Source organism: Notamacropus eugenii, chromosome 3 (assembly GCF_028372415.1).
Source record: "Notamacropus eugenii isolate mMacEug1 chromosome 3, mMacEug1.pri_v2, whole genome shotgun sequence".
Taxonomy (NCBI): domain Eukaryota; kingdom Metazoa; phylum Chordata; class Mammalia; order Diprotodontia; family Macropodidae; genus Notamacropus; species Notamacropus eugenii.
The window spans coordinates 308,598,424-308,622,570 of record NC_092874.1 but is presented as its reverse complement, the minus strand read 5'-3'; the positions used below and the strand labels follow the sequence as shown (position 1 = coordinate 308,622,570).

Genomic DNA, 24,147 nt, shown 5'->3' with positions numbered 1-24,147 from the left:
ACAGACAAAAAAATTCTGACCATAGAAAGCTACTATGGTGATAAGGGAGATCAAAACACACACTCCAAAGAAGACAACAAAGTCACAATTCCAACATCCAAAGCCTCAAAGAAAAATATGAATTGTTCTCAGACCATGAAAGAGCTCAAAAACGATTTTAAAAATCAAGTAAGAGAAGTAGAGGAAAAATTGGGAAGAGAAATGAGAGAGATGCAAGATAATCATGAAAAAGAGCCAGCAGTAAAGGGGGCAGAAACATATTGAAGAAAACAACACCTTAAAAATAGACTAGGCCAAATGGTAAAAGAGGCACAAAAATCCAAAGAGGAGAAGAATGTCTTGTAAAACAGAACTGGCCAAATGGGGAAAAAAAGATTTACAAAAATTCACTGAAGAACTTCTTAAAAAAGTAGAATTGTCCAAATGGAAAAAAAGGAGGCACAAAAGCTCACTGAAGAAAACAATTCCTTAAAGAATTGGGTAAGTGGAGGCTAATGACTTTATGAGACCTCAAGAAGCAATCAAACAAAATAAACAAAATGAAAGAAATGGAAGAAAATGTGATATCTAACTGGAAAAACAACTGACCTGGAAAATAGATCCAAGAGAGATAATTTTAAAAATATGAACTACCTGAAAGTCATGATTAAGAAAAAAGAGTCTAGACATCTTTCAAGAAATTATCAAGGAAAACTGCCCTGATGTTCTAGAACCAGAGGAATTGAATAGAAATTGAAAGAATCCACTCATCACCTTCAGAAAGAGACCCCAAAATGAAAACTCCCAGGAATATTACAGTCAAATTCCAGACCTCTCAGATCAAAAAGAAAATACTGCAAGCAGCCAAGAAGAAAAAATTCAAGTACTGGGGCGCCACAGTCAGGATAACAAATGATTTAGCAAAAAATAAAAACAAAAAGAAAAGAAAAGAAAAAACAAACACAAAAATAATGCACAAAAAGGAAAAAGACTCACAAAGATATTGATAGCAGCTCTTGTAGTGGTGGCAAAGAATTGAACACTGAAGGAACGCCCAGCAACTGGGGACTGACTGAACAAGTTGTATATGATTGTGATGGAGCACTATTGTGGTACAAGAAATGATGAGCAGGATACTCTCTGGAAAATCATGGATTGATACAAAGTGAAATGAACCAGGAGAACACTGTACACAGTAACACTGTATGATGATCTACGATGATTGCAGCTGTTCTCAATACTACAAGGATCCAAGACAATTCTGTAGGACTTATGATGAAAGGTGCTGTTCCTCTCCAGGGAAAGAACTGGTAGAGCTTGAATGCAAACCAAAGATACTTTTTCTTTCCTTTCCTTATTTTCCTTGGGGTTTTTCTTTTGGGTCTGTATTTTCTTTCACAAAATGAATTACATGGAAATATGTTTTTCGTGACTATACATGTACAACCTATGTCAAATTGCCTTCTCATGGGGGGGAAGGGAAGGAGAGAATTTGGAATTTCGTGACTATACATGTACAACCTATGTCAAATTGCCTTCTCATGGGGAGGAAGGGAAGGAGAGAATTTGGAACTCAAAAATTTCATAAAAAAAGAATGTTAAAATTGTTCTTACATATCATTGGGAAAAAGTAAAATATTAAATAAGATTTTAAAAAATCAGTCCAGTTGCAGTAAACATCGCTGTCCAGAGCCCTGGGCTGCAGCAGGGGCATCCTCCCCTCATCCCTCCAGGTTCAGAGTCACAAAAATCATCTCCTACCCCCATCTCACCACGAGTGCTGCGGCAACACGTGAAGATGATACGACACCCTGATGAGAAACCCGAAGATCATAACTGTCAGTTTGTCTGAAGAATAAAAGGCAATAAGGTGTCCCCGGAGGAGTCGTCCCAACTGTCGCGGGTAACAGATGCTCGGAGAGGATGACAGGCTAGCGAGACGGCTCCGGAGCAGGATCTGCCGAGGTCTGTCGGATTGATGCGAACGTTTCTGGCGGCGCTTTATCTCCGACGCTGGAGACAGCTAGCGTTGTTTGGGGCCAGTGATTGAGGGGCTGTATCCACAGAGCTCTGAAACCCTGCGGCTCCCTCTCTCTTGGCCATTTTTTTTACCAGCCTCACCCTTCCATTTGCCATGATATTAACCGGAGAGGGCTGTCCTCCTCCTCCATGACTTCTCTCCCGGGCACCTTTGCCTGCCCTTCTCGAGGTGGGCCAGGAAGGGGGGGACGCTCTATCCAAAGCCCTGTGTCAGAAATGAACCTCCCCTTGACAGAAGGGACTATTTCAGCTCTCGTTTTTAGACTCCCAGCACGGCCTGACGTTTTAGTTATCTCATCAGTGTAGGAAAACTCCGTGAGGAAACTTTTTCTTTCATTGCTGGCTGATATTTTCTCTGTAACAGACTAATCTTAGACAGGATTGAGGGGTTCAGCTGACTTGCCTAGGATCTCACATTCTCTCTCCACCAGAGGCAGGATTTGAACCCAGGGCAGGCTGGCACTTAATAGGTGACTAATGGATTGAAAAGATACAGGCTCAGTAGACAGGTTGGTTTGGCAAGCAATGGAATCTTTAGTTTGTTGTTCTGAGCCTTCCATTTTCTGACTATAGTTCTTCCACAAGGGTCTTATTTTCCTTCCAGATTAGATCCTGTCTTCCATAGAATATCAGAGTATGAGATGTCAGAATTGGGAGAGGCCTGAGAACAGGAGGGGCCCAATCCCTAGCCTTTTCTGTTCTTTATCAACAAGGCCCAGTTCAGGTGCTACTCTTTCTGTGAATACTTCCTGCCCCTCTTTGCTCCCTTAGGTCATAAAATCACAGAGTTGTAGCCTTAGGCCTTAGAGCTTATTGGGTCCAAGCCCCACTTTTACAGATGAAGAAACAGGCCCACAAAGTTGTTGCGACTTGTTCAAGGGTGCACAAAGAGTAAATGTCAGAGGCAGGATCTGAACCCAGCACTCCTGCATCCTCCAGAGTCAAAGTTTGTCCTACTGAACTGCATTACCAACCACTTAGGGGTTAAGTATTCTACTTTCCTCTCATTTCTCTGAGAGCTTTGCCTTGATCTTTCATCTGCTTTCATTCCATAGGCTCTCATCTCTTCATTGCCTCTCCTGGGGGAGGGTCTTTGTTCTCTCTTCAGTGCCAAGCTTTGTTTGTTGCACTAAATTGCATCTCACACGTTCCACAGCCTTTCCTCCCCCGTGTCTTCACGCATATAGTTCCCTACACCAAGAATGACAGCCCTCATCCCCATCCTCTCCTTCTGTGCCCAGCTTAAATGGCCACCACCTTTGTGAAGCCTTCTTGTTCCCATCCAGAGGTAGTCAGAGGCAGGATCTTGAAGAGGAATCAATGGCCCCATGTCAGGGCGTCAAGACCAGTGGGTACTTGCCATAGGTCTGATATTAGTTCATTATGTCACTAATTTCCTTCTCTGAAACAAAAGGGCCTTCATTGAAAAGAAAACGGAAAGAGAAACTGTTCGGATCACATAAATTCTATAGGAAGAAGAATTGCAGTAAAGCCAGTAATTCACAGGAGACAGAGTATAAGAAAGCAGCTCACAGGTAAGCTGTACACCTCAGATGATTCTTTTTTAAAAAATTTAATTAATTTATTTAACTTTTAACATTCATTTTCACAAAATTTTGGGTTCCATATTTTCTCCCCATTTGTCCCTTCCCCCCACCCCAAAACACCGAGCATTCTAATTGCCTCTATCACCAATCTGCCCTCTCTTCTATCATCCCTCCCTTCCCTTGTCCCCATCTTCTCTTTTGTCCTGTAGGGCCAGATAACGTTCTATACCCCTTTACCTGTATTTTTTATTTCCTAGTAGCGAGAACAGTACTTGACAGTTGATCCTAAAACTTTGAGTTCCAACTTCTCTTCATCCCTCCTCCCCTCCCATTCCCTTTGGAAGGCAAGCAATTCAATATAGGTCATATCTGTGTAGTTTTGCAAATGACTTCCATAATAGTCGTGTTGTATAAGACTAACTATATTTCCCTCCATCCTATCCTGCCCCCCATTTCTTCTATTCTCTCTTTTTTTTATTATTTTTTAATGTTTAACAATCACTGCCATACAATTGAGATTTTATCCCCCCCACACCTACCCCCCACTACCTCCCTCCCTCCCCACGACTGCATACAATTCTGTATAGGTTCTACATATACTTTCCTATTGAGTATATTTTCACTATAGTCATGCTATGTAGTCAGACTAAAATAAATGAAAGAAATCATATAACAAATCAAAACATGATACACAAACACATACACATACACAAACATGATCTGCTACATTTTGTGAATGACTTCCATATTTCTTTTTCTGAGTGTGGAAGGCATTTTGCCTTGAGAACCACCTTTGGGATTTTTTTTTTTATAAGAAGTTTTTGCGTTATTACAAAATTCCAAGTCTACCAGAAAAAACTCTCGCACACTGTGGTCGTTGCTGTGCACAAAGTTCTCCTGGTTCTGCTCCTTTCACTCAGCATCAGGTCATATAAGTCCTTCCAGGCCTCTCTGAAGTCTTCTTGTTCATCATTTCTTATGGCACAATAGTACTCCATTACATTCATATACCATAATTTATTCAGCCATTCCCCAATTGATGGACATCCCCTTGACTTCCAGTTTTTGGCAACTACATAGAGTGCTGCTATAAATATTTTTGTACGTGTGGGACCCTTTCCTATTTTTATGATCTCTTGGGGATATAGTCCAAGTAGCGATATTGCTGAGTACATTTTTGTAGCCCTTTGGGCATAGTTCCAAATTGCTCTCCAGAATGGTTGGATGCGCTCGCAGCTCCACCAACAATGAATTAGTGTTCCAACTCTCCCACATCCTCTCCAGCATTTATCATTTTCTTGTTCTGTCATGTTTGCCAATCTTATAGGTGTGATGTGGTACCTCAGAGTTGTTTTGATTTGCATCTCTCTAATCAAAAGTTATTTAGAGCATTTTTTCATATGATTATAGATATCTTTAATTTCTTCCTCTGAAAATTGCCTGTTCATATCCTTTGACCATTTATCAATTGGGGAATGACTTGCATGATTATACATTTGAGTCAGTTCTCTATATATTCTAGAAATGAGGCCTTTATCCCCGAGCTTAGCTTTACTACATCCCTCCGGATTTTGGTTGCATTGGGTTTGGTTGTGCAAAAACTTCTCAGTTTAATGTAATCAAAGTTATCCATTTTGCATTTCATAATGCTTTCTATCTCTCCTTTAGTAAAGAATTCTTCCCTTCTCCATAGCTCTGATAAATACACTATTCCTTGCTTCTCCAGTTTATTCATGGTATCAACCTTTATACCTGAATCATGTACCCATTTGGACTTTATTCTTGTGTACAGTGTCAGGTATGGGTCTATGCCTAATTTCCGCCACACTGTTATCCAGTTTTCCCAGCAATTTTTGTCAAACAATGAGTTCTTATCCCAGAAGCTGGGGTCCTTGGGTTTATCAAACAGAAGGTTGCTATATTCCTTGCCTACTGCATCTTGAGTGCCAAGTCTATTCCACTTGTCTACCTCTCTGTTTCTCAGCCAATATCAAGTGGTTTTGATAATTGCTGCTTTATAGTACAGTTTGAGGTCTGGTAGCACTAGAACACCTTCCCAAGCATTTCTTTTCATTAGTCCCTTTGATATTCTGGACCTTTTGTTTTTCCAAATGAATTTTGATATTATTTTATCCAGCTCTAGAAAATAATTGTCTGATAGTTTAATTGGTATGGCACTAAATAAGTATATTAATTTAGGTAGAATTGTCATTTTTATTATATTAGCACGGCCTACCCATGAGCAACTAATGTTTTTCCACTTACTTAAATCTGACTTTATTTGTGCAAAAAGTGTCTTGTAATTTTGTTCATATAATCCCTGGGTTTGTTTTGGCAGGTAGACTGCTAAGTATTTTATACTGTCTACCCTAGCTTTAAATGGGATTTCTCTTTCTATCTCTTGCTGTTGGACTTTGTTGCTAATATATGGGAACACAGAAGATTTGTGTGGGTTTATTTTGTAACCTGCAACTTTGCCAAAGTTGTTTATTAATTCAAGTAATTTTTTACTTGAATCTCTGGGATTCTCTAGGTAAATCATCATATCATCTGCAAAGAGTGATAACTTAGTTTCTTCTTTGGCTATTCTTATTCCTTGAATATCTTTATCTTGTCTAATTGCTACAGCTAACATTTCTAGTACCATATTGAATAATAGTGGTGATAATGGACAACCTTGTTTCACCCCTGATCTTATTGGGAATGCATCTAGCTTATCCCCATTGCATATAATGCTTGCTGAAGGTTTTAGATAGATACTGCTTATTATTTTATGGAAAATTCCCTTTATTCCTACGTTCTCCAGAGTTTTTAGTAGGAATGGGTGTTGTATTTTGTCAAAAGCTTTTTCTGCATCTATTGAGATAATCATGGGGTTTTTGTTAGCTTTGTTGTTGATGTGATCGATAATGCTAATAGTTTTCCTAATATTGAACCAGCCCTGTAATCCTGGTATGAATCCTACCTGATCATAATGTATTAATCTCGTGATAAGATGCTGTATTCGTTTTGCTAAAATCTTATTTAAAATTTTTGCATCTATATTCATTAGGGAAATTGGTCTATAATTTTCTTTCTCTGTTTTGTCTCTTCCTGGTTTGGGTATCAAAACCATATTTGTATCATAGAAAGAATTTGGGAGGACTCCTTCTTCCCCAATTTTCAAAAATAGTCTATATAGTATTGGAATTAACTGTTCTTTAAATGTTTGATAGAATTCACTTGTGAATCCATCTGGCCCTGGAGACTTTTTCCTAGGGAGTTCATTGATGGCTTGTTCAATTTCTTTTTCTGAGATGGGGTTGTTTAAGTATTCAACTTCCTCTTCTGTTAATCTGGGCAATTTGTATTTTTTAAAATATTCATCCATCTCGTTTAGATTATCGAATTTGTGGGCATAAAGTTGGGCAAAGTAGTTTCTAATTATTGTTTTAATTTCCTCCTCATTGGAGGTGAGTTCACCCCTTTCATTTTTAATATTAGTAATTTGATTTTCTTCTTTCTTTTTTTAATCAGATTGACCAAAGGTTTATCAATTTTATTAGTTTTTTCATAAAACCAACTATTGGTTTTATTTATTAATTCAATTGTTTTCTTAATTTCAATTTTATTAATCTCTCAGTATTTCTAATTTGGTATTTATTTGGGGATTTTCAATTTGTTCTTTTTCTAGCTTTTTCAACTGCAAGCCTAAGTCATTGATCTCCTCTTTCTCTATTTTATTTATGTAGGCATTCAAAGATATAAAACTTCCCCTAATAACTGCTTTTGCAGTATCCCATAAGTTTTGGTATGTTGTCTCACTATTGTCATTCTCTTGAATGAAATTGTTGATTGTTTCTATGATTTCTTCTTTAACCCAACCCTTCTTTAGAATTAGATTATTTAGTTTCCAATTGATTTTTGGTTTCTCTTTCCATGGCCTTTTATTACATGTAATTTTTAATGCATTATGATCTGAAAAGGATGCATTGATTATCTCTACCTTTCTGCACTGGACTGTGAGATTTTTATGTCCTAGTACATGGTCAATTTTTGTAAATGTTCCATGTACCGCTGAGAAAAAGGTATATTCCTTTCTATTCCCATTTAATTTTCTCCAAAGATCTATCATATCTACCTCATCCAGAGTTTTATTTACCTCCTTAACCTCTTTCTTGTTTATTTTGAGGTTAGATTTATCAAGTTCAGAGAGGGGGAGGTTGAGGTCCCCCACTAGTATAGTTTTGCTATCAATTTCTTCCTTCAAGTCCCCCAACCTCTCCTCTAAGAATTTGGATGCTATACCACTTGGAGCATACATGTTTAGTAATGATATTGCTTCATTGTCTATGGTACCTTTTAGCAGGATATAGTTTCCATCCTTATCCCTTTTGATTAGATCTATTTCTGCTTTTGCTTTGTCTGAGATTAGGATTGCTACTCCTGCCTTTCTTACATGAGCTGAAGCACAATATATTCTGCTCCATCCTTTGACCTTTATCCTATGTGTATCCCCCCGTTTCAAATGTGTTTCTTGTAAGCAGCATATTGTTGGATTATGGCTTTTAATCCATTCTGCTATCCGTCTCCGTTTTATGGGAGAGTTCATTCCATTCACATTCACAGTTATGATTACAATTTGTGTATTTCCCTCCAACCTCTTTCCCACCATTTGTGCTTTTAGCTCTCCTGTCTCCCTTCCCCTCCTCAATAGTTTTCACTTTTCTCCCCCTCCTCCTGCAGCCTTCCCCTCCTTCTTTTAGCCCCCCTCCCTTTTACTCCCCTTTACTCTTATTGCTTCTTTCCTCCCTTTTAGCCACCCTCCCCTTTCTTCCCCCTTCCCCTCCTACTACCTATAGAGCTAGTTAGGATTATCTACTTAAGATTATTGTTCCCTATTCTCTCTTTTGATCCTGTCCCTCCCCATGAGTGTTGACTTCAAATTGCTCCCTCCTCCCATTGCCCTCCCTTCCATCCTCCCCGCACCTTGGTTATCTCCTTCTCCCCCACTTTCCTGTATTGTAAGATAGGTTTTCATACCAAAATGAGTGTGCATTTTATTCCTTCCTTTAGTGGAATGTGATGAGAGTAAACTTCATGTTTTTCTCTCACCTCCCTTCTTTTTCCCTCCACTGAAAAGTCTTTTGCTTGCCTCTTTTATGAGAGATAATTTGCCCCATTCCATTTCTCCCTTTCTCCTCCTGATATATTTCTCTCTCACTGCTCAATTTCATTTTTTTAAGATATGATCCCATCCTATTCAATTCACTCTGTGCTCTGTGTGTGTGTAATCCCACCCACTACCCAGATACTGAAAAGTTTCAAGAGTTACAAATATTTTCTTTCCATGTAGGAATGTAAACAGTTTAACTTTAGTAAGTCCCTTGTGACTTCTCTTTGCTGTTTACCTTTTCATGCTTCTCTTCATTCTTCTGTTTGAAAGTGAAATTTTCTTTTCAGCTCTGGTCTTTTCATCAAGAATGCTTGAAAGTCCCCAATTTCATTGAAAGACCATTTTTTCCCCTGAAGTATTATACTCAGTTGCTGGGTAGGTGATTCTTGGTTTTAGTCCTAGTTCCTTTGACTTCTGGAATATGATATTCCACACCCTTCGATCCTTTAATGTAGAAGCTGCTAGATCTTGTTATCCTGATTGTATTTCCACAATACTTGAATTGTTTCTTTCTAGCTGCTTGCAATATTTTCTCCTTGACCAGGGAACTCTGGAATTTGGCCACGATGCTCCTAGGAGTTTCTCTTTTTGGATCTCTTTCAGGCGGTGATTGGTGGATTTCTTGAATACTTATTTTGCCCTCTGGTTCTAGAATCTCAGGGCAGTTTTCCTTGATAATTTCATGAAAGATGATGTCTAGGCTCTTTTATTGATCATGGCTTTCAGGTAGTCCCATAATTTTTAAATTGTCTCTCTTGGATCTATTTTCCAGGTCAGTTGTTTTTCCAATGAGATATTTCACATTATCTTCCATTTTTTCATTCTTTTGGTTTTGTTTTGTGATTTCTTGGTTTCACATAAAGTCATAAAGCCTCCATCTGTTCCATTCTAATTTTGAAAGAACTATTTTCTTCAGTGAGCTTTTGGACCTCCTTTTCCATTTGGCTAATTCTGCTTTTGAAAGCATTCTTCTCCTCATTGGCTTTTTGCACCTCTTTTGCCAATTGAGTTAGCCTATTTTTCAAGGTGTTATTTTCTTCAGCATTTTTTTGGGTCTCCTTTAGCAAGGTGTTGACCTGCTTTTCATGCTTTTCTTTCATCTCTCTCATTTCTCTTCCAAGTTTTTCCTCCACCTCTCTTACCTGATTTTCAAAATCCTTTTTGAGCTCTTCCATGGCTTGAGCCCATGGTATATTTATTTTAGATGTGTGGGATAGAGAAGCCTTGACTTCTGTGTCTTTCCCTGATGGTAAGCATTGTTCTTCCTCATCAGAAAGGAAGGGAGGAATTATCTGTTCACCAAGAAAGTAACCTTCTATAGTCTTATTTTTTTTCCCTTTTCTGGGCATTTTCCCAGCCAGTGACTTGCCTTCTGAGTTTTCTTTCCATACCCATTTGGCCTCCAGATCTGGCCAGCCAGTGCTTGGGGTCTGAGATTCAAATGCTGCTTCCCAGCCTCAGGGCTTTGGGCAGGGGCGGGGCTGCTATTCAGTGTGAGATTAAGTTCAGGTGCTCAGGTGGGGGCAGGGCCGCCACACAGGGCTCAGTTCCCTCAGGGGGTTTATGTGGAGACCTTCAACAATGAATCAGAGCTCCTACCTGCTTTGGGAGTCCCTGTCTGCTGCCGCCCCAGCTGCTGCCTCCTGAGGGGGCCTGAGTTATGGGGACACCCCACTCCCCTCTTAGCCCCCCAAAAAAGACTCTCTCACCAACCCTTGTCACCTGTGGGTGGAGGGACCTGCGCGGCTGCTGGAGATTCTGTCCCTGAAGCCTGCTGGGATCTGCTCCTTTTGGTGCCGCGAGGCCAAGGCAGGGCTGGGCTCAGCTCTGGGTCCGGTATGTGATGGACCTTTCGTGTCAGGTTTTCAGGGCTCTCTGGAACAGAAATCTCATCTGCTCCATTGCTCTGTGGCCTCTGCTGCTCCAGAACTTGTTGGGAGCTCTTCTTTACAGATATTTTATGGGCTGTGGGTTTGGAGCTAGCATATGTGTATCTTTCTACTCTGCCATCTTGGCTCCTCCCCCACCTCAGATGATTCTACACAAATATAGAAAGTATTAGTATTGAGGAAGATGAGCTAGAGGGCTTAGTGCAAGCAGCGCATTTGGCCATATGTGTTCTTGGGGGTTGGTACAATAGACCTCTAGCTGGAGTTATGGCTCAGGACAATTAAAAGGTAGTGGAGAGGCAAAGTATCACTGTATATCCTGGAGCTCTGTTCCACAACCCTGCATATATTAGGAGTTTGGGTCCAAGGATGGCAGTTGATGCATCTTCCCCAGGACTTGAAGGTTAGTTCTGAAGAAGTGGGAGGTATCTTTAGCCAAGGAGCCCCCAGCAATGTACTTCCCTCTTTGACAACTGGTTGATATCACTTAGGCAGACTCAGCTTTTAGAAAGGCTTATTTACTTAGAACAATGAGTACAAAACATCCCCCAAATGTGTTTGACAACACATTTGCACCAGAGCCTGCAGAGTGTAAGAGAAAGTGGGATTGAAGTTGTAGAATAGCTGTGGTAAAGGAGTGACTCATAGATCTTGGTTTCTGGCAGTCCTGTTCTCCTTTTCATGGGGAAACTCACAACGTTCTCCTTACACGTGTCCTAGCTCCTTGCTAGAAGCTTGAAGCTGTTTTTCCTCAGACTGGCTAGTTTATCCTTGGCTACAATGAGTCATACCTCGTGAGGCTGTTGTGCAGAAAACACTGTAAAGTTCAAGGCTCCATAGAATGAATCCATTGTGATGGTCATTATTGTGATTATTTGTTAGCTGAAGAATAGCTGGCATTTCCAGGATATCTGGCCAATCCCTTTTGTATTTTCCATTGTGAATACGTTAGGGGAATTCTGACTGCATGATGGCCTGTGCAGGCTTCTCCTGCGTCCTCACACCAACCCTCTCTTTCACTTTATGAGACACTAAATTTTTCACTGGGAAGGATCTGAGACCGTAACTCTTTATTCTGATAAATTTAAATTGTTGGAACCATTTAGACAGCTAGATATTGCGTAATGAACCAGACTAGTATTAGGCAAAATGGAGGCTATGGGATGTGGCAGGAAAAACACGGTGTTGGAAGTGGTCATAGCTCTGTGACACAAATAACTGTGCGATCCTTCTCCTGATTCTCCACCTAGCTGCATAATTGCTGCTTCTCAGTCTCCTTGCCTGGATTTTCATATATATCACACTCACTAACAGAGGTTTTACTCTATGTTATCTCACTTAGGGATCACATCAGTTCCTGTGGGGTCAATGATTATCTCTGTGTAGATGATTTCCAAATGTATTCAGCCCTAGTCATTCTCATGAACTCTTTTAATATATCACCAATTAGCTTTTGGGTATCATGAACTGGATGTCTTGTAGGTATCTAAAATTCAACATGTCCCAAACAGAACTCATTGCTCATTCCCCCCACAATCCTCTTCAGCATTTCCCTGTAACTATCAAGGGTCCCTCCATCTTCCCAGTCACTTAACATCACAATCTTGAAGTCATCCTCAACATTCCCATGCCCTCTTGCCCATGTCTACTCTCTTGCCAAATCTTGTCATTTTTCCCTTTGCAACATTTCTCATGTACATCACATTCTCTTCACTCCCTAGCTCAGATCCCCATTGTCTCTGACTGGAACCATTTCAATCACTTTCAGATTGTCCTCCTTGCTTTAAGTCTTCCCACCTTGAATCCATCTTCCACTCAGTTGCCAAAGCCATTTTTCTCTGACATGTTGGTCTGCTCCTATATTATCCACTCCACAAATTCCAGGGGCTGTTTCTTAGGTCCAATATCTAATATAAAGCTTTTTTATGGGGGGTGTGTGGTATTTGAAGCTTGTCACAAGATGGCCCCTTCTAACCTTTCCAGCATTCTTACATTCTGTTTCTCTCCATACATACTCCGGCTACCCCAGATTGTTTCCTGGTTCTCAGTGCTCCACCTCCACCTCCATGATTTTACATTGGTTCCCCCCCATGCCTAAAAAGCTCTACCTCCTCACCTCTCTCCTACTTTCTCTGGCTTCGTTAAACACTCAGCTTCGATCCTACATTCTGGAGGTTCTTCCTAATCCATCAGACTGGGACTCTCTTCCTCTCTGACATCACCTTCCTAGTACTCTCTTGTCTATCATTATTTACATATTGTTTCTCCCATTAGAACAGTAACACCTTGAGGACATGGACTTTTTTGTCTCCTCAACAGTTAAGCACAATGCCAACACATAATAAGCATGGAATAAATGCTGAATGCCTAAATAAATTAGTGAATGAATTAACTTGTTGTGAGTTATACAACTCAGCAGTGGAAAAGCTGGGTGCTGAACTAGCTAACTCCAAGTTCTGAAGATGGGACAAACTCAGCAGGCCATACATGCTGCATTGTCTCTCACAAAAATGAAATGCTCATTTGTCTGAGCCCCCTGTGTTGGAGAAGGTGACAGATGCTCCATCTTCCTGATGAAGGAAGCAGAGGGACATCTGGTGTGATACATATGGGGCTTCTCCCTATTTGGGGGCCTCTGGCTAGTGGCACTCAATTTGTTCTTTCTTTGTAAATGTAAAGCACTTCTTGGTGGTAGGAAGCCTCCACTGTAGAGAATGAGTGTTTAGAGTAGAGGCACTGATCTGGGGTCTTTATAAGGTCATAGAACACAAAAGTTAGACCTAGAACAGGTTTGGAGAACCTGCAGCCTTGAGACCACATGTGATCCTCTAGATGCTCAAGTGTGGCCCTTTGATTGAATCCAAACAGAATTCAAAAGGCCACACTTGAGAACCTGAGGGCCACGTGTGACCTTGAGGCTGCAGATTTCCCACTCCTGATCTAGACCAATCCTTACCCTCCAAATCCTGCCCCTTTTCCTAACTTCTTCATTTCTGTTGATGGTACAATCCTACCCTAGACACTCAGGCCTCAAGACCTAAGTTGTTAGAAGTTACTGATGGGTAGGAGGGGGGAGTTAAAGAGGGAGGGGAAGGGGGACCAAGTGAAAGCAGGGACTTGCTTGAGATCTCCCTCAAACCCCTCCAAATACCTGTAAAAAATGACTCTAAACAAATTATAGAGCAGCAGAACTCACAAAATGATGGAGTGAAACAAATCTCTGGCCCAAGACACCCTGGAAGGTTGATGAGGAGTATCTATCACACCAGCCTGGACGCTGAGCACAGTCCAGTGTGAGAACACCAGCACAGACAGGAACTGAATCACTGGTAGCTGGGGCAGTTTCTAAACTTTTTGGCCCACAAATGCCAAAGACAGCATAGAAGCTCAGTAGGAGGAGTCTTTGGGACCTGGGGGAGAGAGGAGCTTGGTCTGGCCCAAGCCCTGGGATGGTGGGTGTGGGGTGGAGGCTGAAGTGGAGATGGGCAGGGGAGGTGGGAGGTAACAGCAGCTGCTTCCCAATCTCTCGATCCATAAATGATGAACAATTGCAGGGGTTTCCATGCTGCTGCTGAGGCAGGATTCTCTTGCTTTGCCTGTACTTGTATCTGGGTTGTAGTCCTAGGCGGTGGTCCTGGGGCGAGGAGGAACACTGGTTTGATGGAGCTTATGGCAGTGGTGGAGAGGGAATCCTCCTCACAGTTCCAGGGCAGAAGAGTGCTTGTGGTCAGTCACAGACCAGAGCACAGGCCAGGAGAAGAGTAAACACCTCTCCTTTGATCATACAATTTTGGAAGAACTAAAAACTTCCAAGTCCCTAGAAGTATCATTGAAAACAGCTGCACAAAACCCCTGAAGCTTGGGACACTGCACCCTTCACTCCATGAGAAGCAGAGACTCACCTTGGCAAAGAGTTAAAAAGTCAAATAATTGTCTGGGAAAATGAGCAAACACTGGGAAAAAAAATCAGAATATAGAATCTTACTTTGGTCACAAGGAAGATCAAAATATACAACCAGAAGAAGACAGCAAAGTCAAAGCTCCTACATCCAAAGCCTCCAAGAAAAATATGAATTGGTCTCAGTTCAGGGAAGAGCTCAAAAATGATTTTGAAAATCAAGTAATAGAAGTAGAGGAAAAATTGGGAAGAAAAATGAGAGTGATACAAGAAAATCATGAAAGAATCAACAGCTAAAGGAGACCCCTCAAAATACTGAAGAAACTAACATCTTAAAAAAAGAGACTAACCCAAATGGCAAAAGAGGTCCAGAAGTTACTGACACCTTAGAATAACACAATTTCTTTCATTCATTCTTCATCAAGCATTAATTTGGCCTTCTACTCAGATGAAACATTTCTATCTTTACATAGCTCACAGGCTTGGAGATGAAGGGGAATTTAGACTTTATCCAGTATAAATTCACCAGGGCAGGAATTCCATTGATAGAATTGTTTATAGGGTGTTAGTTTGCTTTTATATATCTTGCTGAAAGGGAACTCACTACTTAAGGCAGCCCTTCCCACTGTAGGTTAGTTATAATTGTTTGAAAATTTATCCTTATGAGTCAGAACTGACTTTCATTGGGCAACATAATCTATCTCTATTTTCCAGAAGTAAATGAGGCAAAGACTGCTGTAAACCTCGAGGTAGGGACAGAGGAAGTAGCAGCCTTACTCATGGCTGTGAAAATGGTGCCCCTGGTTCTTTGCCTCTTTGTGATGGCTCTTTCATGCTTTTAGGTGAATAAATGTTGCCATTAGAAGAGATAAGGCTATGACTTTGTGTAGTATCAAAGAAGTACCATGATAAAAACTTAGATCAACTGTGCTGGGAGTACGGTTCTGAGGAATAGCCTGTGGGAATCAGGCAGCTGTGAATCAGAAGCAGTCAAGGTGCTGTCTCCCAGAGTGACTTTGTTCCTAGCTATACGAAAGTCAGAAGAAAACTTGTTGAAGCAGATGCTGCTAGTCTATTCTCTCTAGGGGCTGAAGTATTATAGGGGAGAGTGTGCCCCCAGTTCAAGAGGGATGTATTTGCTCTTCTTGCTGTATATTCTCAGTCAACATCCCTTCATAAAAGCTGTCTCCCCCCCCCCACATACATCCTTACAATGAGCTCAAATGTGCCTCTCTGCAATCTCCTGCACTTTGTTCTGTCCACAGGAGACCAAATTGAATGAGTTTGATTCTTCTTTCTCATTAAGATATTGGCTACCTATGATCCAACAGAAAGAACTCCTCTAGAGTCAGAAGATGTGGTTTTGAATGCTGTCTACCTGTGTGACCAATTTGGGTAAGTCACCTAAATTCTATGAATCTTAGTTTCTTCATCTGTAAAATGGGGAAGATAATTTTTGTATTCCATTCCTCCCAGTGTGGTTGGGAGGAAAGTACTTTATAAATCTTTAAGCACCATAGGAAGGTGATCTCTCCCCTCCACTTTCATCTCCCTATTTTCATTCTTTTGTCCTGCCTGTGTAGAAGTTCTGTGTTGGAGGGTGGTTGGGCTTGGAGTGGTAGGGAGATAACCTTGGTTGGAGCAGGTGGTCCTGAATTACTTCTACCTTTACATACAGCACATTCAGGGTTTCATCTTTACCCCTAGTGCTAGTGCTGACTCATTTCCTTCTGACAGATAAGGAGCAGAATTTGCATAGGGGATACTAGGTTGGGCTAGGGAGCATTAACTGTGGTTGAAAACAGACTTCCCCTTGTCTGCAGCTCCCTGGCACCTGGAGCCTCCAATCCTGGAAACCAAGATGGCCTTTGTAAAGCAGGAAGATAGGCTAATTGCTCCCACTCAGCAGGTGATTAGCAAGCAAGCAAACATTCTCAATGAAATAAAGACCAGCACAGAAGCACAGAAGTTTCTAGCACAGAAGCCCACAGTTAAGTCAAACAAACTTGGAGAAATGGCAGTCCTTCTTCCAGCTCTGCCCCTACATCTCAGCTGCAACTTGATGGTTTCTGTAAGCAAAACTCATCCTTGGGATATCCTTGGGATTCTTATAGTTATGCAAATGCAGTGGGGATGGGGGGGAGGTCGAGGCCAGAACAATGGTGCAAAGGAAGGTCCAATATGACGTTGGGTATGTGGACAATCTACAGGAAGGCAGAACTTGGGAGAAGAGTCATTAGTAGCATGTTAAAGGTGGTGATATGGGGATAGTTGTGCCACATAACAGCATGGGCTCGCTAGTAGGGTAGGCATAAGGCAGTGGTTATGGCACTGAGCAAGTATCTCCTTCCCCATATTGGTAACCTAGGACAATGGTCTAGTTGCCCCACACTAGTTATAGATCTGCTTGGTTAATATATACATTGGCACTAACAGGCGTCTGTTGACTTTTGACTGGGCTATTATTTATTGGTAAAGTCTATCTTAGAGAACTCTGCCACAGATAGAGTCCACAGGGTTCTATGGAAGTTAGTAAGGATGGTACAGAGAAATCAGATCTTCAGTTGAAGAGATTCCAAGCCCCTATCAAGCTGAAAACCTCTCCTGTGTCCATGGCTCAGTAGATGCAGCAAAGTAGAATTTTCCTTATCTCCTCTTTTTTATTTAATTAATTTATTTAACTTTTAACATTCATTTTTCACAAAATTTTGGGTTCTAAATTTTCTCTCCATTTGTTCCCTCCCCCCACCCCAAAACACCGAGCATTCTAATTGCCTCTATCACCAATCTGCCCTCTCTTCTATCATCCCTCCCTTCCCTTGTCCCCATCTTCTCTTTTGTCCTGTAGGGCCAGATAACTTTCTATACCCCTTTACCTGTATTTCTTGTTTCCTAGTAGCGAGAACAGTACTCGACAGTTGATCCTAAAACTTTGAGTTCCAACTTCTCTTCATCCCTCCCTCCCCACTCATTCTTTTTGGAAGGCAAGCAATTCAATATAGGCCATATCTGTGTAGTTTTGCAAATGACTTCCACAATAGTCGTGTTGTGTAAGACTAACTATATTTCCCTCCATCCTATCCTGCCCCCCATTTCTTCTATTCTCTCTTTTGATCCTGTCCCTCCCCATGAGTGCTGACTTCAAATTGCTCCCTCCTCCCATTGCCCTCCCTTCCATCCTCCCCCCACCCTGGTTATCCCCTTCTCCCCCACTTTCCTGTATTGTAAGATAGGTTTTCATACCAAAATGAGTGTGCATTTTATTCCTTCCTTTAGTGGAATGTGATGAGAGTAAACTTCATGTTTTTCTCTCACCTCCCTTCTTTTTCCCTCCACTGAAAAGTCTTTTGCTTGCCTCTTTTATGAGAGATAATTTGCCCCATTCCATTTCTCCCTTTCTCCTCCTGATATATTTCTCTCTCACTGCTCAATTTCATTTTTTTAAGATATGATCCCATCCTATTCAATTCACTCTGTGCTCTGTGTGTGTGTGTGTGTGTGTGTAATCCCACCCACTACCCAGATACTGAAAAGTTTCAAGAGTTACAAGTATTTTCTTTCCATGTAGGAATGTAAACAGTTTAACTTTAGTAAGTCCCTTGTGACTTCTCTTTGCTGTTTACCTTTTCATACTTCTCTTCATTCTTCTGTTTGAAAGTGAAATTTTCTTTTCAGCTCTGGTCTTTTCATCAAGAATGCTTGAAAGTCCCCAATTTCATTGAAAGACCATTTTCCCCCTGAACTATTATACTCAGTTTTGCTGGGTAGGTGATTCTTGGTTTTAGTCCTAGTTCCTTTGACTTCTGGAATATGATATTCCACACCCTTCGATCCTTTAATGTAGAAGCTGCTAGATCTTGTTATCCTGATTGTATTTCCACAATACTTGAATTGTTTCTTTCTAGCTGCTTGCAATATTTTCTCCTTGACCAGGGAACTCTGGAATTTGGCCACGATGTTCCTAGGAGTTTCTCTTTTTGGATCTCTTTCAGGCGATGATTGGTGGATTCCTTGAATACTTACTTTGCCCTCTGGTTCTAGAATCTCAGGGAAGTTTCCCTTGATAATTTCATGAAAGATGATGTCTAGGCTTTTTTTCTCATCATGGCTTTCAGGTAGTCCCATAATTTTTAAATTGTCTCTCCTGGATCTATTTTCCAGGTCAGTTGTTTTTCCAATGAGATATTTCACATTATCTTCCATTTTTTCATTCTTTTGGTTTTATTTTGTGATTTCTTGGTTTCTCACAAAGTCATTAGCCTCCATCTGTTCCATTCTAATTTTGAAAGAACTATTTTCTTCAGTGAGCTTTTGAACTTTCTTTTCCATTTGGTTAATTCTGCTTTTGAAAGCATTCTTCTCCTCATTGGCTTTTTGAACCTCTTTTGCCAATTGAGTAGGCCTATTTTTCAAGGTGTTATTTTCTTCAGCATTTTTTTTTTGGGTCTCCTTTAGCAAGGTGTTGACCTGCTTTTCCTGCTTTTCTTTCATCTCTCTCATTTCTCTTCCCAGTTTTTCCTCCACCTCTCTTACTTGATTTTCAAAATCCTTTTTGAGCTCTTCCATGGCTTGAGCCCATGGTATATTTATTTTGGATGCGTGGGATAGAGAAGCCTTGACTTCTGTGTCTTTCCCTGATGGTAAGCATTGTTCTTCCTCATCAGAAAGGAAGGGAGGAATTATCTGTTCACCAAGAAAGTAACCTTCTATAGTCTTATTTTTTTTCCCTTTTCTGGGCATTTTCCCAGCCAGTGACTTGCCTTCTGAGTTTTCCTTCCACACCCACTTGGCCTCCAGATCTGGCCAGCCAGTGCTTGGGGTCTGAGATTCAAATGCTGCTTCCCAGCCTCAGGGCTTTGGGCAGGGGCGGGGCTGCTATTCAGTGTGAGATTAAGTTCAGGTGCTCAGGTGGGGGCAGGGCCGCCTCACAGGGCTCAGTTCCCTCAGGGGGTTTATGTGGAGACCTTCAACAATGGATCTGGGCTCCTGCCTACTTGGGGAGCCCCTGTCTGCTGCTGCTCCTGCTGCTGCCTCCTGAGGGGGCCCGAGCCATGGGGACACCCCACTCCCCTGTCGGCCACCCACAAAGACTCTTTCACCAACACTTGTCACCTGTGGGTGGAGGGACCTGTGTGGCCGCTGGCCATTCTGTCCCTGAAGCTACCTCAGATCTGCTCCCCTCAGTGCCACGAGGCCAAGGCAGGGCTGGGCTCCTCTCTGGGTCCAGTGTGTGAAGGACCTTTCGTGTCAGGTTTTCAGGGCTCTCTGGAATAGAAATCTCGTCTGCTTCATTGTTCTGTGGCATCTGCTGCTCCAGAATTTGTTGCGAGTTCTTCTTTACAGATATTTTATGGGCTGTGGGTTCGGAGCTAGCATATGTGTGTCTTTCTACTCTGCCATCTTGACTCCTCCCCCCCGAATTTTCCTTATCTCAACCAAGTCTTCTGAATATCTGGTGCCAAGCTCCTAATTCCTGAACAATACAGGTTGCCTTCTGCTTTCCTCCACTTGGGGCTGTTTGGGCTTCTCAGTGGATCATGACCTGTTCTGTGGATAGGTCTTCTACCTCTATTCCTTTAAGCAATGTTCAGCAATTCTGACCATGAATATCATGTAGTTCTAAGCTTGAATCTCTAGCCATCTTCCACCACCACTTGGATATTGGGATCCTTTCATTTATGACTGGAAGGGACCTTGGAAGTCATTTGGTCCAACTCACTCATTTTACAGAAAGGGAAATCAAGGCCCAGAGAGGGAAATGGCTTCCCCAAGATCATACAGCTAAAAAGTTGCAGGCCCATGAGTCAGTCCATCATTCCTGATTCTAAATCCAGTGTTCTTTCCACTATCCCACCCTTCTTCATGCCATGGTTCTTCTGCTACCATCACCAAGGCCTGTGCTGTGACCCCATGCCTGAGCCCAATAAAGCAAAACTTCAGAAAGCCCCCAGATCCTGAACAGTTTACTAGCTAATGCACCATACCACATGCCCTCCTTTCCCTTGGGTGGTTCGACATAGTCCATTTTTGGCTTTCCACCTCGGTGCAATAGAATCATTTTCCTTCTTTCCTGTCCCTCTTTCTTCTGTGTCATCTTTGTCTCCTAATTGTACTATGTCCTACTTAGAAGGGTATTAGTCCCTTTCCAACTGAATAACCGGATTCATCCTCACCTTCCTAGTGGGGGTTCATTGATTGGAGTCTACTGCTCCTGCCCTGTGATTGTTGCTACCCTGCTCTTAACCATCTGCTTTCACCTGAAGGACAGTGTGGTATAGTAGTCCTGGAAAAAGAAAACCTTGGTTCAATTTTGACTCCAATGGTCTCTAGTCATAAAATTGCAAGGCAACATGCTTTCCCCCATAGGATGGGGGAAACTAGAAGGGTCCATGAAGAAGACCACTCTCTTTACTTAATAGTGGCAGAAGCTAAGACTCAAGGAGGGGAAGGGTCTTTCCCACATTCAGGCAAAGTCTAGGTAGTATGACAAATCTGGATAGAGTCCACCTCAAAGGAGGAGAAGTGGCTTAGCGAGGTTGGCAGCAGGAAGGTTTAGGAGGGGCATTAGGGAGTAGGGAGTATTCCTGTTCTTCCTCCTACTTATGATCTGATGTGTATATATGGCAACAGCATGAAAGAACAGCCAGCATTGTATTCCCATCTGTGAAATGGGCATGTAAATGATGCTTGTACTCTGTTTTCAAAGAGCTTTGTAAGCTATAAAATGCCTTATGAACATGAGCACTTGAAGCTGTTGTTACTTCTTCAACTGGGCTTTGAAGAGTGAGGAGAATGCAAACAGGCAAGAATGGCCAGGAACAGTGCTTTGGTAAGCAAAGAAGATTGACTAGAAAGGGCCTTTGGACATCCCATGATGGGAAATGCTATGCAAAGATTTGACACTTTTATTCCTGTATTTACTGAGCAGAGTGTGCCTCTGAGAAGACCAATAATTCTTCTCTTCCTGACAGAGGCAAATATAGAGTTGTCTTGTCTCATTAATTAATATTGGGGTCATAATGAAGGTCTCAATGCCCCTCTAAAAGTCCATTCACTGCCATATGTATCATTGTGTCAGGCATGAGTGGCAACGAAGTAGTCATTTTCATGAGGGAGGGCAAAGTAGAAAGATGCCAGGTTCATTCCAGACATTTAGGTGAATTGGACTGTTAGGACAAATGGCTCCAACACCACTGGTCCAGGGGGAAGGAATAGGGAATAAAAGTCTTGCTTTTGTGCTGGAGATAGAGCAGGAGACAATATAGTCTGACTATGAGGGAAGAAGACGGGGTGAAGGGTGAGGAGAAGGGTGGAAATTAGCCCATGGAAAGGGATAAGGGTTGGAGCTATTCTGATCAGACATTTCATTGAAAGGACCTACTAGGTGCCTACTGCCTACTTAGCTATGTGCTAAGTGGTGTGCAAGGATACCAATGTGTAGGAGTGGAATGAACTGGGGGCAGTGGAGGAAAGAGACAACGACAGAGTCTGACAGAGACAGGGAGATAGAGAAAGAGAGTTATAGATGGAAGATCACATAATGCTGAACCTCAACTTGGGATCATGAAGACCTGAGTTTGAATTTTGCCTCTGACACTTACTAATTATGTGACCATGGACAAGTCACGTAGTCACTTTAAAAATTACTATTTATTTTAACATTCATTTTAAAATTTTTTTGAGTTCCAAACTCCCACTCTTAACTACCTAGTGAGATGGCAAGAAATGTGATATAAATTATACATGTGAAATTATGCAAAACTTATATCCATGTTAGCCATGTTTTAAAGAAAAAGCAAGAAAAATAAAGTGAACCATTATGCTTTAATCTGCATTCAGGCTCCATCAGTTCTTTCTCTCAAAGTGGATAGCATTTTTTCATCACAAGTCCTTCAGAACTATATTGGATAATGATTCAATTGCTGAGAATAGCTAAGTCATTTCCAGCCAGTCATTGTACAATACTGCTATTACTGTGAACGTTATTCTCCTGGTTCTGTTGCCTTCATTTTGCATCAGCTCATTGTAATTCTTCCGAGGTTTTTTTCTGAAACCATGCTGCTCATCATTTCTTATAGTACAATAATATTCCATCATGCTCACATACTGAACCTTGTTCAGCCATTCCCCAGTGGACAGGCATCCTCTCAGTGTCCAATTCTTTGCCACCACAAAGAGAGCTATTATAAAGATTTTTGTACATGTGGGGGCTTTTTGTTTTTCTTTGATCTCTTTGGGATATAGAGCTAGTATCAGTATTGCAGGGTCAGAGGATATAGCCTTTGGAGCATAATTCTAAATTGCTCTTCAGAATGGAGAACTAGTTCATTTCCACATTAGTGTCCCAGTTATTCCACATCCCCTCCAATATGTCTCATTTTCCTTTTCTGTTAAGTTAGCTACTCTGATTTGTCTGAGGCATTTATTTTAATTTGCATTTCTCTAGTCAATAGTGACATAGAACATTTCTTTCACATGACTATAGATAGTTCTGATTTCTTTTTCTGAAAACTTCCTGTTCATATCCTTTGACCATTTATCAATTAGAGAATGACTTGTATTCTTGTAAATTTGACTCAGTCCTTCATTTATTTGAGAAATGAGACCTTTATCAGAGATACTTGTTAAATTTCTTCCCAGTTTCCTGCTTTCTTCTAACTTCTTCTAAATGAACTACACTTGTTTTGTTTGTGCAAAACCTTTTTAAATTTAATGTAATAAAAGCTATACCTTTTACTTCCCATGATCCTCCCTATCTCTTGTTTGGTCATAAATTCTTCCCTTATCCAAAGATCTGATGGGTAAAAATTTCCATGTTCCCCTAATTTGCTTCTGATATCACCCTTTATGTCTGAAGTATTTACCCATTTTGATCTTCTCTTGGTATATGGTGTCATTTTATTGCACTTTGCTTTATTGCATTTTGCAGGTATTGTGAGTTGGTTTTTTTTTTTTTTTTTTTTACAAATCAAAGGTTCATGGCTCCCCCACATTGGATGCGTCTATTTGGTGCCATTTTTCCAACATGTGCCCATATTGTGTCTTTGTGTCATAGTTTGGTAATTTTTGCAATATTGTTATTATATGATATGGTGAGCTGTGATCAGTAATCTTTAATGTTACTACTGTAATTGCTTTAGGGGTAGGGGCCACGAACGGTATCCATATGAAATGGCAAACTTAATCATGTTGTATGTGTTCTGACTGCTTCAATAACCAACCATTTTCCACCTCTTTTCCTCTCCTTAAGTTTCCCTGTTCCCTGAGAAACAATATTGAAATCAGGCCATTTAATAGCCTGTCAGATGCAAGGAAGAGTTAATCAATGCAATAGACTTCATTGTTGTCTTATTGTAAGAAATTGTCATAGTCACTCCAACCATTAGCAACTGATCAGTAGCCATCAACATCCAGGCAAGACCCTTCACTAGCAAAAAGATTTCTACTCGCTGAAAGCTCAGATGATAGTTAACATTCTTTAGCAATCAAGTATTTTAAATTAAGGCATTACATTTTAAAAGACATAATACTATTGCATACCTAACTACAGTAGGTATAGTATATGGTTAACTACAGTATAGTGTAAAGTTAACATTTATATGCACTGGAAAACAAAAAAAAAAATCATGTAATTCACTT

General features: G+C 41.1%; 1 long non-coding RNA gene across 1 annotated transcript; it reads left to right on the top strand.

Moving 5' to 3' along the window:
- The first annotated feature begins 14,121 nt into the window (after positions 1-14,121).
- Positions 14,122-23,469, top strand: LOC140496584 (uncharacterized). The gene is made up of 2 exons (XR_011964317.1): positions 14,122-15,903; positions 16,332-23,469. It is a non-coding gene; the product is annotated as an uncharacterized lncRNA (long non-coding RNA).
- Positions 23,470-24,147: the final 678 nt, after the last annotated feature.